A 17,671-nucleotide genomic window follows, 5' to 3' on the forward strand; every position below is an offset into this window, starting at 1 on the left:
TCTGTTGACCCTTATCTTGCCCCAATTTAGTATCAAATGTTAATTGAGTAGATTCTTGTGTATAGTCTTGAACAATCTTAATAATATATAATAAAATTAATGAATGGTCCTTAATCTTTGCATTGTATCAGCAAAACAAACAAACAAACAAAAAGTTGCCAATGCAATTCTTATCCGTATTTCTTTGCCTGCTAGGTCCTGAGTGTTAGTTGAGTTTCCAGAGAGATATTTATAATTGTTTATTCCTGTTTGTCTTCTATGAAACCACTATAGCTGCCAAGGCAGTCATCCTTTGATATGTTCTCAAAGTTTTAAAAAATGGAGGAGGAGGAGGAGGAGGAGGAAAGAGGAGGAGGAAGAGAAGGAGGAGGAGGAAGGAAGGAAGGAAGGAAGGAAGGAAGGAAGGAAGGAAGGAAGGAAGGAAGGAAGGAAGGATGGAAGGAAGGATGGAAGAAAAGAAAAGAAAAGGAAAAAAAAAGAAAAGAAAAGAAAAGAAAGTAAGTGATGGTTCCTTCTAGAACAGAGTGAGGATTGGGAATGAGTTGAAATTGGGAGCTTGCTGGAACATGAAGAAGAAGGAAAGCTATGCAGTGATCCTTGACTTATGTAACATAGAGTAGCAGAGTTGAAAGGGACCTTGGTTGGTCATCTAGTCCAACTCCTTTCATGATCAGGAGAATCTATGCCATTTTGGACAAGTGTCTGTCTAATCTCTTTTTTGAAAACCTCCAGTGATGGGTCACCCACATCTGAAGGCAAGGCATTCTACTGGTTAATTGTTTTCACCATTAGGAAATTCCTTCTTAGTTCTAAGTTGCTTTTCTCCTTGATTGGTTTTCCATCCATCGCTTCTTGTCTTGTGACCCTAACAGCGTCAGCCTGCCAATTATGGTTGTAAGCCGAGACAATTTTAAAATGGGTCACCCATGTCATCAATCTGATTTTATGAGCTTTTTGTTTGTGTGTGGTGGTCATTAAATCAATGTTGTTGTTTTTTAATTATTTATTTATATTTATATCCCGCCCTTCTCCGAAGACTCAGGGCTGCTTACAGTGTGTAAGGCAATAGTCTCATTCTATTTGTATATTTACAAAGTCAACTTATTGCCCCCCCCAACAATCTGGGTCCTCATTTTACCTACCTTATAAAGGATGGAAGGCTGAGTCAACCTTGGACCTGGTGGGACTAGAACCTGCAGTAATTGCAGGCAGCTGTGTTTTAATAACAGGCTTCTTACAGCCTGAGCCACACCACAGCCCTTCTGTGTGGCAGTCACAAAGCCAAGCTCTTTGTTGTGGCCTGTTGGCTGCCAGCCCCTCCAGCAGCTGAATCAGAGGATGAGGATGCATGAAAGTCAGGGTCAGCATCAGGTCAACCTGAGAGCTCCAAGGGGGAAGTGGGAGTGGAGCTAGCAGAGAGAGAGAGAGAGAGAGAGAGAGAGAGAGAGAGAGAGATGGAGCCTGGACCGTCCATCAGGCCTGAGATGGAGAGTCAACAGCCCCCAGGTTTGGAGGTGGCTGATGAGGAAGAGGAGGAACAACTGCATCCAGTGCCTGACGTGAGGATGCTCAGAAGGCACAGGAGAGGAAAGCAGTGGAAATCTATGGGTGGAAGAGCTACCGCTGCTAGTGAAACCCCACCCTAGCTCTGGGAATAAAAGGCTGGGGGCAGAGATGAATAGGTGTGGCAGACAACTATTCATCTCCTGGCTGACTGGACTTGTTAGCCTGAGGTGAGAGAAGCTTTTTGCTGGGGCTGCCAGCATTCCTAATAAAGGAATCTTTTGAATTCATATCAGAGAGTTTGTCGTGCTTGGGGAGCTGGGTCAGAACGCTCTTTGGCCAAAAAACAGAAATGAATAACAGTTTTCAGCAAAAACATCATGCAAACATAAAAAGCTGCTAACAGCCATACAGCTGAGCCAGAGCACCTGACATGCGGTCCTGTGAGCATGGGAGGAGGCTGTCATTGAAACTTTGGAACCAGGTCATAAGTACTCTCAGGGAGGTCCATCATATCTTTGAATGGTTGCTAAGTAACCGGGCATCGGTTGAGAACTATCTGTATTGAAATAGTTGTCAATGGGATGTAAAGCTAGTTTAACATTGTGCAGCTGAAGGATGATGGGTGGCTAGTACTGTGACCAATGGGAAAACATATTTCAAATACTTCAAAATTGCCTAAAAATCAGCTGCAGAAGAAAACTAGCCTAAGCCATCATCCAGGAGTAGAACCTTCTTCACTCCACTGCTTTTCAAACATGTCAACTTTAAGATTTCCAATTCCCAGAATTCCCAAAACAATACTGCCATGCATCTGAAAAGGTTGAAAAACACTGTTCTAGTTTCCGGAGCTATATTTTAATCTTACAGTCCATTTTATTGTCTGAGAATCGGTTATAAACAGAGACTGGAATGGGACAACTCACTATGGCCAACTCACCATGGTCAACTTGCCACAGGACAATTCAGTGTGAGATAATTATAATATTAATAATAGTAATAATAATAATAATACTATTATTAATACAATTACTAATAATACTAAGAGAAAACGGATCTAGAATAGAGTTATCTTGTGTTAATTTATCCCACAGCACATTGGCCACAGCAAGCTGTTCCATGGCAAGTTGACTCATTGTTGTGGCTCCCACCCCCGAACCTGGCCCCATGCCCGAAAGTGCCTTGGAGCTGGGCCTGCTGCCAGAAAGTGATTTGGACAGTGAGGGAGAAGGGCCGTCAGGACTTACCAGAATCAGCTCCAGGAGCCAGAAGCAGGCCAAGTGAAAGAGATAATGAGGCCTCCTTCTCCTGACTCTTCCCCCCCCCCCAGGCCATGCCTGCAGACCCAGCTAATAGCAATCAGGCTTGGCTCAATCCCAGGTTTCGTAGGCGGGAGAGAAGGGAACAGCAGAAGCAGGGGAGGGGCAGGCCTAGGAAGTGCTGAGTCATGGAGCCACACCCCACAGGTTATAAAAGGCAGCAAGAGCTGGTGTGTCTCTTTGTATCAGGCAAATCCACAGATTGACTAGAGCTAAAGGTTGTGACTCACCAGCGTCTTGGCAGCTATCGAGGGCTCTTGGCAGACGCTGATTCTTTTGCTGCCAGAACTGATAAGAGCTGGCTAATTAAGCCAGTGTTCGGATGGAGGTGAGGAGGACACAACACACATGGAAACTTGGCCACAGCATACTACACTATGGTGAGTTGGTAGCAGTGAGCTGGCGGCAGCAAGTTGGTGGCAATGAGTTGGCCATGGTGAATTGTTCGAGATCCAATGCAGGCAACCCTTCTGAAATGGGTGAGACTAGTGCAGGGCATATCCTGCAGTTTCCCAGAAATGTTGTATCTTTCATTGTAGCAGTAGCACTTAGACTTATATACCGCTTTACACTGCTTTGCAGCCCTCTCTGAGTGGTTTACAGAGTCAGCCTATAGCCCCCAACAATTTGGGTCCTCATTTTACCCACCTCAGAAGGATGGAAGGCTGAGTCAACCTGGTGGGATTGAACTGCTAAATTGCAGGCAGCTGGCAGTCAGCAGAAGTAGCCCGCAGTACTGCATTCTCTAACCACTGCGCCACCATCGCTCCTGTTGTAGACTTCCCTCCTCATTTTCTGCAGCCTCTTTAACACCCTAAACTTCAATTGAAACTTAAGGAAAAACACCAGGAAAGGAACTTTATTCATTGAGCTTTTTTTAATTCATAGAAAAAAGGACAGACAGTCAGAGAGGTTGAAGAGTAACCCAGAAAGAATTTTTAGGAAGCTATAATATGCCTCATCCAAGGTCCCAAGACCAAATGAAGCTCCAACCAACACCAAAACAGGAACCCATAAGACATCTGCAAGCATCCCAAAAGTAAAACAACAACAACAACAACAACAATAATAGTAATAAATCAACTGAAACCTATCTTGAAAGGGCTATAACTTTATTAACATGGGAAAACACATTTTAGCAAAATATAAATCAAAATAAGACAGAGACGGTGTCTTATTTGATCAGGAGGAAACATTATATCTGTTTATGTCAACATTTGAAGAAGATTAAGGATAAGTAGGATTCTCCTTTTTGGAAGGGAGGGAGGAAAAGAGAGAGAGGGAAGAATTCAGAGATGTCTTTTGAGGTTCAGTTTTTTCTTGGATTCTCTAGAATGGAATCTCTTGGCTGACTTGAGTGACATGGATCTCTTGATGTCCGGGAAAGTTTGCCGCATGGTCTCTGGAATCATTTTGTAGATGTATATAAGGGTTCCTATACTAAAGGGCCAGAAGATGGCACAGCTGTAGTTCTCAATTTGCTTCTGAAAATGGAAAAGAATATGTGGGAAATTCAGAGAAGAAAAGAGGGAGAAATACACATTTCATCCCATAAATATCATTAGACTTTGGTTCGTGAGGTTCTTATCGTGGACAAAGGTCCAAGAAATACAAGAGGAAGCTACTCCTGATGGGATCAACAGCTCCCATCTATATCTTCTCTGCATTGCCATTCACAATTCCAGACAGAGAGATAGCTACAAGTAGACTTCCACTTAACAATCATTCATTTAGTGACAGTTCAGTTAGAACACCCACTGAAAAAGGTGACTTGCAACCAATTCTCGCCATTGCAACCAATCAGGGGTGAAATCTACTTACCTTCCCTACTGGTTCGGAAGTGCATGTGCCGCATTAAAACCAGGAAATAATGATGACCGGGCAGGTGGGCGGAGCCTTGCACCCCCGTTGGTACCGGTTCTCTGAACTACCGGTTCACCATCGCTACCAGTTCGGCCGAACCGGGTCCAAACCGATAGCATTTGACCCCTGCAACCAATGTACAGTACCATCCTCTCACGACTATAGGATCACTATTTGGTCACTGGGATTCCGGCATGTATTTGATATAATGGTGGCAGCATCCTGAGGTTTCACGTGAGTGCCATTTCCCATTTTCCAATCCAGCTTCCAGCAAGCAAAGATAATGGGGAAAGCTGGATTTGCTTAAAGACCATGTGATTCATGTGACTTCATGTGACTTCAGAGGATAATTAGAACTGCAGAAAAAATAATTGCTACCAACTTGCCTTCCATTGAGGACCTGTATACTGCACGAATCAAGAAGAGGGCCGTGAAAATATTTGCAGATCCCTCACATCCAGGACATAAACTGTTTCAACTCCTACCCTCAAAACGACGCTATAGAGCACTGCACACCAGAACAACTAGACACAAGAACAGTTTTTTCCCAAAGGCCATCACTCTGCTAAACAAATAATTCCCTCAACACTGTCAGACTATTTACTGAATCTGCACTACTATTAATCTTCTCATAGCTCCCATCGCCAATCTCTTTCCACTTATGACTGTATGACTGTAACTTGTTGCTGGCAATCCTTATGATTTATATTGATATATTGATCATCAATTGTGTTGTAAATGTTGTACCTTGATGAACGTATCTTTTCTCTTATGTACACTGAGAGCATATGCACCAAGACAAATTCCTTGTGTGTCCAATCACACTTGGCCAATAAAAAAATTCTATTCTATTCTATTCTATTCTATTCTATTCTATTCTATTCTATTCTATTCTATTCTATTCTATTCTATTCTATTCTATTCATTTCACAACATCAGTGATTCATTTAGCAATCGTGGCCAGAAAGGTTGTAAAATTGGGCGTGACTCCCTTAACAACAACCCCCCCCACGTGGCTTAACAAAGGAAATACAATGAATTTGAATTGTGGTCATGTACTTGTGTTCTCTGTGCAAAACAATCTCTCTTCCCCTGCACAGTGTAAAATCTGGCACTTATTTATTGCTTTCATGTTTTCTGGTGCATTTCAATTGAATGCCTATAATCCACCTAGATTCACCTTTGGTGAGATGAGCTGCGTGCAGGCTGAATGAAACAAACAAACAAACAAACAAACAAACAGCTTCAATGATAGGCTTGAAATAACTTTTGACTTTTAGCTCTGCAATTTGGGATGAACATCCTTTGAATGCTGTGTGAGTAGGAATGGATTTCCAGAGACAAAAACTGCATACTACAGGAACCAGGAACACCACTCAGGTGACCCTGAGGACACAGATAAACCTCCAAGTGCTTCAGCGACTCTCAGAAAGGATGCAAATGATCAGCTGTCTGCAAGCAATATAAATCCTTCCATTCCCCACCATCCTGTCAGAGCTGAAGAAGCTTCCTGGGTGAGAAGTGAAACATCTTCAAAAGAAAAAAAAACCACAAGAAAGTCCAGTTGCCTCCTGAAAAAGCACCTTTGGCACAACCATGACCTGGATGGCTGAGAATTTCCATAGACCTTAAGCCAATTCACCTTTTCCCGGAAAGTTGCTCTTCAAACTTACTCTCTCTTCAAACTTACTCTCTCGCATTTGATGATGTTACCTAGTAAGCAGTGGTGGGATTCAAATAATTTAACAACCGGTTCTCTGCCCTAATGATTTCTTCCAACAACCAGTTCACCAAACTGCTCAGAAAGTTAACAGCCGGTTCTCCCAAAGTGTTGCGAACTGGCTGAATCCCATCACTGGATAGATAGATAGATAGATAGATAGATAGATAGATAGATAGATAGATAGATAGATAGATAGATAGATAGATAGATAGATAGATAGATAGATAGATAGATAGACAGACAGACAGACAGACAGACAGACAGACAGACAGATGATAAATAGATAGTAGATAGATAGATAGATAGATAGATAGATAGATAGATAGATAGATAGACAGACAGACAGACAGACAGACAGACAGACAGACAGACAGATAGATAGATAGATGATAGATAGACAGAGGGGTAGATAGATAGACAGACAGACAGACAGACAGACAGACAGACAGACAGACAGATGATAAATAGATAGTAGATAGATAGATAGATAGATAGATAGATAGATAGATAGATAGATAGATAGATAGATAGATAGATAGAGTGTTGGGATTCAAATAATTTAACAACCGGTTCTCTGCCCTAATGATTTCTTCCAACAACCAGTTCACCAAACTGCTCAGAAAGTTAACAACCGGTTCTCCCAAAGTGGTGCGAACTGGCTGAATCCCACCACTGCTAGTAAGGTCATCAAACGCCTGTAAGAAAACAACCGAGCTCGCAGAACGCCAAGGACCCCCTCGCTTACCTCTATGAAGAAGTATGATATTCCTGTGAGGAAGCATATGCTCCAGAACACCGACCCTGAAATCACAAAGGCCGAAGCTCTTGACGACTGAGAGAACAGCTCCAATGTAAGTATGTGTTGAAGGGGTACTTGGTAGACAAAAAAAAGGCAAGAAACGAAGTGTCACTTTTCAGGGGCAAGATAATTTTATCCTGGTTGGGGTTCGATCTTCATCCGGGGATGCTTCAGCCATTGCGCCACTTACCAGCTCCCATATCGTGTGCAGAAATGAATAAGATAATCACAGCGGTGCTGACGTACGACAACTCTTTAAAGGTTTTCTGTTGGAGGAAAGTAGATGTATTTCAGTGAGGGACTGGTGGAATTTGCAGATGGCTTTCTTTATCGAGGGCAGGGTTCAGTGGTGGAATTCAAGTAATTTAACAACCGGTTCTCTGCCCTAATGATTTCTTCCAACAACCAGTTTGTTAAACTGCTCAGAAAGTTAACAACCGGTTCTCCCAAAGTGGTGCGAACTGGCTGAATCCCACCACTGGCAGGGTTTAACAGAAACCTGGCAGAAACGTAACAGGATAATAGAGGTGGAAAGGATCTTGCACATCTTCTAATCCGACCCCCAGTTCAACCAGGAAACCCTATACTAGTCCAGACGAGTGGCTGCTCAGTCTCTCTCTCTCTTTTTTTTAATTGAAAAAGTTTTTACAAAAAAAAGCTTTCCCCTCTTCCCCCCTCCCCCCCCTCTACTCCTCTCCCTTCAAAAAAAACCCTCCCCCTCACCGATTTCCCGGAACAAACACAAGGTATAGTTAAAAATAAAACAAGCATATGCTAAAAATTTTCCCTCCTAACTCAGTTATACTCCTGCGTTTCTCATCAAATCCTAACCTCCCCCAATACAATCAAAAATAATACATCCTAATCATTCAAAGGCAGTCTGATATCTCTTCGTCTGATATCTGTTTTGGATATAGTCAATCCATTTTTTTCCATTCCTTTAAGTATCTTTCTTGCGTATTGTCTTTCAAAAAGGCTGAGATTTTTGCCATCTCAGCTAAATTGGTAACTTTCAATATCCATTCTTCTATTGCAGGTAATTCTTTTTCCTTCCAATACTGTCCTATCAATAATCTTGCCGCTGTTATTAGATTTAAAATCAACTTAGTCTCAATTACTGTACAGTCCGTGATAATTCCCAGTAAAAAAAATTGCGGCAGGAACTTGATCTTCTTTTTCAGCTGCTCAGTCTCTTTTTAAAAGCCTCTGGTGACGGAGCACCCTCAAATTCTAGAGCCAAGCTGTTCCACTGGTTAATTGTTCTAATTGACTCCTTAATTCTAGGTTGCTTCTCTCCTTGATTAGTTTCCATCCTATTGCTTCTTGCCTTGCCTTCTGCTGCTTTGGAAAATAGGTTGACCCCCCCTTTTCTTTGTGGCAGCCCCTCAAATATTGGAACACTGCTATCATGTCAACCTTAGTCCTTCTTTTTTCTAGACAAACCCAATTTTTATTATTATTTATTTGTCACACAGTATATATAAACATAAGCATGAAATAACTATACAATATATAAGCATATATATAGGTATGAGTACATAATAACTATATTAATTGGATATAATGAAAGGAAACAATAGGACAGGAACGGTAGGCACGCTTGTGCTCTTATGCACGCCCCTTACAGACCTCTTAGGAATGGGGAGAGGTCAATAGTAGATAGTTTTTGGTTGAACCTTCAGGGATTTTGGGAAGAGACCACAGAGTCCAGCAGTGTATTCCAAGCATTAACAACTCTGTTACTGAAGTTATATTTCCTGCAGTCAAGATTGGAATGGTTAATGTTAAGCTTAAATCTATTGTTTGCTCGTGTATTGTTGCAATTGAAGCTGAAGTAGCCTTTGACAGGAAGGACATTGTAATAGATGATTCTATGAGTTAAGCTCAGGTCATGTCGAAGGCGACGTAGTTCTAAATTTTCTAAACCCAGGATTTTAAGTCTGGTAGCATAAGGTATTTTGTTGTATTCAGAGGAATGCAGAACTCTTCTTGTGAAATATTTCTGGACACGTTCAATTGTATTAATGTCAGAAATGTGGTATGGGTTCCAGACAGGTGAGCTGTATTCTAGAATTGGTCTAGCAAATGTTTTATATGCTCTGGTTAGTAGTATAGTATTTTTGGAGACGAAGCTACGCAAGATTAGGTTTACAACTCTTAGAGCCTTTTTTGCTATGTAGTTGCAGTGGGCTTTTGCACTTAGATCATTTGATATGAAAACTCCAAGGTCTTTAATAGGGTGGGGGGGTCATCTGTAAGGTTATGTTCATCAAGCTTGTACTTAGTGTTTGGGTTCTTTTTTCCGATGTGTAAGACTGAGCATTTGCTGGTTGAGATTTGGAGTTGCCAAATTCCAAATTCCCGCAACCATTCCCTAGATCAGGGGTCTCCAACCTTGGCAATTTTAAGACTTGTGGACTTCAACTCCCAGAGTTCCTCAGCCAGAAAAGCTTGGCAACTTGAAGATGTGTGAGCAACAATTCCTTGTGGTCTGGGGAATTCTTGGAGTTGAAGTCCACACATCTTCAAGTTGCCCAGGTTGAAAAACACCGCTCTAGATGATTTTCAACAAAATTTGGCTGGATATTCAAAACTGCTGCATATATTTGTGTGATTTTAGCCGCTACATTCCATTCCTTTTGAACCAGATGAATAAGCTTCATCACTACTTTAGAGAATAACATGTAAATCAAAATTCTTACTAGGTTCTTTTATTGACTGAAGCTAGAAAGTGACCAAAGAATGTATTTTTTTAGTACATGTCCCATGTTTTACTAGGAATGTCTCCTTCCTTGGTCCACAGTCTCCTTGAGTTTCCAAGCTTTCATTTGAACACAAGAAGAATATCAGGAGGAGAACTTTCAATGGGATTTTTCCAGACACCAAAGACTGCAAGCCACCACAGAGGGCTGGAGAGATGTGTAAATGGTGAAATATGCAAAGAGGAACTGCCCCAAAGGTGCTTTTTCAAAAGGCAACTGGACTTTGTTGTTTCCTTGAAGATGTTCTGCTTCTCATCCAAGAAGCTTCTTCAGTTCTTTAGAAGCAGAAGAAGCTTTTTGGATGAGAAGCAAAATGTCTTCAAGGAAAAACAAAGCCCATTTGCCTTTTCAAAAACCACTTTTGGGACAGCCGCGGCCTAGATGACTGAGGATCTCCATAAATATTTGTTCCAAAGGTGCTTTTTCCAAAAGGCCACTGGATTTCCTTTTTTTTTTTTTAACCCTTGAAAACGTTTCGCTTCTCGTTCAAAAAGCTTCTTCAGTTCTTCAAAAGCTTCTTGGATGAGAAGCAATATCATCAAAGGGAAAACCCCCCAATAAATTCTAATTGCCTTTTGTAAAAAACCACCTTTGTCCTGGATGATCTCCAGAGCCGAAGGAGAAATGTCATGACTGCATCTGAAAAAAGCAGACCAGTAAAATCTTCCACTAAAAAAAAAAAAAAAACCACCAGAGGAAAAAAATGTCTGTAGCTCAGGGATGAACATTGGTGTCTCTGGTGCCCTCTGAGTTTGGTTGTTTGCTTGCAGATGTTTCATTACCTGGCTAGGTGACATCATCAATGCAGCACGGATGATGTTATCTAGCTGGGTAATGAAATGCATACAAGAAGGCCTCTGTGGCTCAGACTGGTAAGACAGTCTGTTATTAACACAGCTGCCTGCAATTACTGCAGGTTCTAGTCCCACCAGGCCCAAGGTTGACTCAGCCTTCCATCCTTTATAAGGTAGGTAAAATGAGGACCCAGATTGTTGGGGGCAATAAGTTGACTTTGTATATAAATATACAAATAGGATGAAGACTATTGCTAACATAGTGTAAGCCGCCCTGAGTCTTCGGAGAAGGGCGGGATATAAATGCAAATTTAAAAAAAAGAAAAGAAAAGAAAACACAGAAGCTCAGAGAACTCCACAGGGACTCCGCAGTTCTGCCCTGAGCTACAGATATTCTCTTCCATCGGAATTAAAAACCTGTTTGTTTGTGGCACTTAAAAGGGTCACTTCAATAAAGCAGTTTTACATTTTAAGCAGTTTTAATTTTAGTGCTCTTTATTCTACATACTTCTTACACATGCTATATTTCTATGGCCTATTTTATACCTGTTTTATATGCTCCGTGTTGAATGCTATATTCAGGGATGGGCTGCTGGGGGTTCTCAGGGGTTCAGGAGAACCAACTAGCTAAGATTCTGTGCAGAACCCCCAAATCCCACAACTGCCCTGCCCGTCCCAGGTGGCTCATTTTGGATGCAGGTAAGTTCAGGGCGTGCATGGAGGCTTAGGGAGGGTGAAAAATGGGGCTACCGGAAATTCGGGAAGTCCAGAAATGGGCCCATTTCCGGCCTCCAGAGGGCCTCCGAAGCCTGGGGATGCTGTTTTCACCCTCCCAGAGGCTCAAAGAAAGCCTCCGGAGCCTGAGGAGGGCAAAAATGCCACCCTCCACCTGTTGTGGCTCCAGCCCCCCCGGGCCTGGCCCCCTGCCAGAGAGTGACTCAGAGAGTGAGGGGGAAGGGCCATCAGGGCTCCCTTCTTCAGGGCCGGCTTCCCTGGCTCAGCTCTAGGAGCCAGAGACAGGCCAGGTGGAAGAGGTGATGAGGCCTCTGTCTCCTGTATCTCCCCTCGCCCAAGAAACGCTTCCAGACCCAGCTAGAGACAATCATTCCTGGTTAGATCCCAGGTTTCGTAGACAAGAGAGGTAGGAACAACAGAAGCAGGGGTGGGGCAGGCCTAGAAAGTGCTGAGTCACGGAGCCACACCCCACAGGGTATAAAAGCAGGAGGGGCTGCTATACTGCTTCGTGACAAAAAAATCAAACTGTCTAGAGAGAACTTGAGCTGAAGTGCTGTTTATTCCTGACTTCCTGGCTGACATGCCGGCATCAAGAAAGATAATAGAAAAACCTTGGCAGACGCTCGCTGGGTTGCTGCCAGAGCTGATAGCTGCCGTGGACTCAATTGCTGGCTAATTGAGTCATTTCTCGTGCCTCCCGGACTGTGGTGGGGGGACAGAACACCACCATGATGCAGGAGGCCAACTAGGCCACACCCACCATTGCCACGCCCACGCAGTAACCAGGCAGAGAACCCCTTGCTAAAGTTTTTGAAGCCCACACCTGGCTATATATCTATAACATTTCTGACAGAAATAAAGAAACACCAGAATAAACTAAATTCTCCTGTCAGGACATACTAGAGTTCATTCACACAACCCTCTTGTCCTGGTTGCATGCCTGCCTGTTTATCATGGTCTCACATTAGCGCCTTCATCTCAGGGAGCAGATGGCTATAGCTGGAGCGAAGGTGACCCAGCAGGAAGTTTGTGTCTCTCCTTGGAAAAACAACCAGAAGACCTCCTACCTGAGCTGCCAACATTACGTGGAGAAGAAGTCGTCAAAAGATTAGTGACCTGCACATCTAACTGGTTTACGGCAGTTACCTCTCCCAGCTGCAGGAGTCCGTGCTACTATTTCAACTATGACTGCCACAGGCATCTTATGCAATTTGTCCTTTGATTCTTTTAGGGTTTTTTTTTTTCCTCCATGGACCAGGACTGGTGAATATCTGATTTTGTAGAAGTCTAAAGCCCAATCTTTCACAGGGTCACTCTTCCCATCCTTGAGCTCCATGCAATCTAAATAGGCACAGTGGATACCATCTTCCACCATGCTGCTCTCGCCTAGCTTGTCTTCTCAGCCTCAGTTTCCCCTGATCTGTTTGTCTGCCTGCCTTTCTCCCAAACAGCCAACCATCCAAGCCAAGAGTATATCCTCCCCTTTCCTGCTCTTCCACAGTTTTTCGTAACTCCTCCGTTGGAGAATACAACTCAGTTGACCTCTGCTGGGATTGTAGAGCTAGCCGTTTTCAGATTCTCGTGGTTTCCTCCCATCCTAAGAGCAGGAGGAAAGGGCATGGTTGGGGCTGTGTGAATGAGCCATTTACAGGGCAGCTATCAGAAAATAGCTTTGCTGCTAAATAAATAGGAATTAGTCAGATGTTTGACCTGAAAGGGAATGGACATGGAATTCCATTGCATAGATTGTGGGGAATATTTACGGGACCGCCTACTGCTACCAAATACCTCTCACCGACCCGTGCGCTCTCACAGAGAGGGACTCCTCAGGGTGCCATCAGCTAGGCAGTGCCGTCTGGCGACACCCAGGGGAAGGGCCTTCTCTGTGGGGGCTCCCACCCTCTGGAACGAACTCCCTCCAGGACTTCGCCAACTTCTGGACCTCCGAACCTTTCGTCGCGAGCTTAAAACACACTTATTTATCTGCGCGGGACTGGATTAGATTTTAAAGTTATGGGTTTTAGGGTTTTTTTATTATTTATACTATTTTAAATTTCGGGCAATAGAATAAGTTTTTTAATTGTTTTTTAATCTGTATTTATATGTATTTTAACTGCCTGTGAACCGCCCTGAGTCCTTAGGGAGATAGGGCGGTATATAAATTTGAAAAAATAAAATAAATAATAATAAAATAAAAACAAACAAACCCTGGTCTGATTCTCAGTTCTCAATCCCCCACCCCCCAATGCTTGATGTTCCAAATTACAAACCTGTAATTGAAGTGACACCATTAACAAAACGGAGGTGATGATGAAAACTGTAAAACTCCAAAGAAGAATGGGACGTCGTCCCACAGAATCAATCAGGTACATCTAGAGAATATGAAGAGAAGAAAATGTGTGAGCGGGTGGGGAACCCTTAATCATACAGGACAGTGAAGCGAAAGACAAAATATCCTAATTTTGTGCTGTCCAGATATCGTACCCAAATATCCAGATATCCTAAGAGCTGTGGTGGCACAGCAGTTAAAATGCAGTATTGCAATCTAATTCTGCTGATTGCCAGGAGTTGACTCAGCCTTCCATCCTTCTGAGGTTGTTAAAATGAGGACTCTGGTTGTTGAGGGAAATATGCTGACTGTATAAACTCCCTAGACAGCTGTGGTAAGAGCGGTGGTGGTGCAGTGGCTAGAATGCAGTATTGAAGACTAATTCTGCTGACCGCTAGCAGTTTTATTCTCACTAGCTCAAGGTTGACTCAGCCTTCCATCTTTCCAAAGTGGGTAAAATGAGAACCCAGATTGTTGGGGGCATAATGCTGACTCTGTAAACCGCTTAGAGAGGGCTGTAAAAGCACTGTGAAGCAGTATATAAGTCTAAGTGCTATAGTTATTGCTTCTCAATATCTGTTTTGACCATCAGAAGTTGGACAATGATTTATCTGAATCTCAGGATGAGTTCATCCACAAGCCAGGAGGAACATAATGCTGGCACAAGGAAAGTTGGCAAAGTGAATAATTCCAATAATCTCCCAATAATTAAATGCCAGTCATCAGGATTAAAGAGAGTTGTAATTCACAACAACTGAGAAGACCTAGGCTGGGAAGATCCATCCTATTATGCAGAATATATAATAATTCTATAGCTATCATAAGTTTTCCCGAAAGACATATGTAGATATCACACCTTTATTTTTATTAATAACTCAAGGTAGTGAACATGCCTAATACTTCTTGCTCTGTCTATAATCCCCACAAGAACAATCCTGTGAGGTGGGCTGGGTTGAGAGATAGTAATTGGTCCAAATTCTCCCAGCTGGCTTTCATGCCTAAGGCAGAACTAGAAGTCACCATCGCCTGGTGATCGGCCCAAAGTCATCCAACTAGCTTTCATGCCTAAAGCAGGACTAGAACCCACAGTGTCCAGGTTTCTAGCTAGGTGCTTTAACCACTAGAACAGCCTGGTTAGAGAAGAGATAGTTTCTTACCCCTAATAGAACACAGCTGATCATAAGAATCATTGATGCAGGATTTAAGTACTTCAGGCTGCTGGTCTTGATAGGCATCATCAAGTAAATTCGTTCTGTAGAAAAGTATGCCTGAAAGCAGACCAAAGCAAAATAAAAAGTGAATGAATAATAATAAAAATAAAAATCAACTAGAGATTCAGAGCTGGGTTGAGAAGCCCTTCAAAAGCCCAAATATCAGCAAACTTTCCTAAGAAATAGGCAGTGGTGGGATTCAAATAATTTAACAACCGGTTCTCTGCCCTAATGACCAGCTGGGTAGGCGTGGCTCAATAAACATGTGACTGTGTGGGCGTGGCCAACTCAATGTCACTCACATTGATGGGCGTTCGCCTTAGCTGTTACAATGTAACAAGGGTTAACCAGAGAGGCAGTTTCTGTAAGCAGGGCAATAAAGATTATTTTTATTTTATTTTTATTTATTTTTTTATTTTGTCACAACAGTATATATAAGCATAAGCATGAAGTAACTATATAATATAAGCATATATATGAATATAAGTATGTAATAACTATATAAATTGGATATAATAAAAGGAAACAGTAGGACAGGAACAGTAAGCACATTTGTGCTCTTATGCACGCCCCTTAAAGACCCCTTAGGAATGGGGTGAGGTCAACAGTAGACAGTTTTTGGTTAAAGCTTTGGGGATTTTGAGAAGAGACCACAGAGTCAGGTAGTGTGTTCCAAGCATTAATAACTCTGTTACTGAAGTCATATTTTCTGCAGTCAAGATTGAAGCGGTTAACATTAAGTTTAAATCTATTGTTTGCTCTTGTATTGTTGTCATTGAAGCTGAAGTAATCCTCAACAGGAAGGACATTGCAATAGATGATTCTATGAGTTAAACATAGGTCCTGTTGAAGGCAGCGGAGTTCTAAATTTTCTAAACCCAAGATTTCAAGTCTGGTGGCATAAGGTATTTTGTTATATTCAGAGGAGTGGAGAACTCTTCTTGTAAAATATTCCTGGACACGTTCAATTGTATTGATGTCTGAAATGTGGTATATATGTGATATGTGGTATATTTGTATATTTGTATATTTATAAATGTGGTAGAAACAACACCAGAATGTTTCCTTCCTGCCTTCTTTACAGGATTAGCTCTGTAAAGTGGAAAAAAACAAAATAAGATTTCTTCCAACAACCAGTTCTCTGAACTGCTTAGAAAGTTAACATTTGCCTTCCTGGTGAATGAACTTAAAAAACATCAGATTGAATATAGATGGGATATTCCAACTGGTATAATAGTATATTATGCAGGGAAAGTAAATCGTTTCAATACGGTTGGAAAAGCAAGAGAATTTTATGTTGAGGTATTAAAAGTTGGAAGTCTTCCCCCATTGGAAGCTAGAAGAAGGGAGGCTGAAGTGAAGGAAAGAGAAGTGAAGCAGGTACAAGAACAGATTGTGATGGAAGAAGATTTATTACAAGTGTTGGAAATACCTACGACGGGTTTAGATTCAAAAGAACAAAGGCTGACAAGAGCTGCTGCTAAACGCAAGGAACAAGAGATGAAGGCACAACAACAACTGGCAACTACTACAACGGAAACAGTGGGAGGAGCAAGGCCTAAAGTAAAATGTGATCTGCGGCTGGTGTTCCAAAAGTTTCCTTCGGCCGATAATGGCAATTAAACTATTATCTTGGAATGTTAATGGCCTGAATTCACATGAAGAGAAGGAAAGTATTTCATTATTTGAAACAATTTAAAAATGACATTACCTGTTTACAAGAAACACATATTAGATCTTGCTAAATGTTGGAGATGCGATTGTGAAGATGCTACTTATTACCATATATGGTGGACTTGTAAAAAAGTTAAAGCATTTTGGATTAAAGTATGGTGGATCATGCAGAATATTTTGAAAAAGAAGATTAAGTTTACTCCGCAGTTCTTTCTACTAGGAATAATTATGGACTATACAGCTATAGAGACTAAATTGATTTTGAACTTAATAACAGTCGCAAGACTTTTGATTGCTCAGTATTGGAAGAAAGAAGAATTACCTACAATCGAAGAATGGACACTCAAAGTATCAAATCTGGCAGAGATGACAAAATCTCCGCTTACTTGAAAGACTATACACTAGAAAATATATTTTAGAATGGAAAATGTGGATTGATTATATTTAAAATAAGTATCAGATAAAAAAAATATCGAATAGCATATGAGTAAATTTAGGAAATATTTTGTATTAGATATATTTTTGAAGGAGAGGGGAATTGAGAGTGTGACTAAGTGTGGTGTGACTAGAGATTATAATTTAGGAATTATTTTGGATTATGATTGTTAGTTTTGATACCCTGCATTTTGTTCTGGGAAGTCGGGGTGGGGGTGGGGGTAAGGGGAGGGAATTGGGGGTTTGGTAGAGATGGAGTGATGGTTAATGTACAGGGATTATTGAAGAAATATAATTAATGTAGGGTCGGGTCTGCATAGTTACCATTTTAGAACGGTGAGGAGGAGAAAAGAGAGTAGGAGGTAGGAAAGAGGAGAAGAGGAAGGAAGAGGGATAGTAGAGGAGAAGGAAGGTGTAGGGTGGAGGAGGAGCGGATGTAGATAAGAGAAGGAGAGGAAGGTTCTGTAAGCAGGGCAATAAAGATTATTTTTATTTTATTTTTATTTATTTTTTTATTTTGTCAC

The sequence above is a fragment of the Ahaetulla prasina genome, chromosome 3 (genome assembly GCF_028640845.1).
Source record: "Ahaetulla prasina isolate Xishuangbanna chromosome 3, ASM2864084v1, whole genome shotgun sequence".
Classification (NCBI taxonomy): Eukaryota; Metazoa; Chordata; class Lepidosauria; order Squamata; family Colubridae; genus Ahaetulla; species Ahaetulla prasina.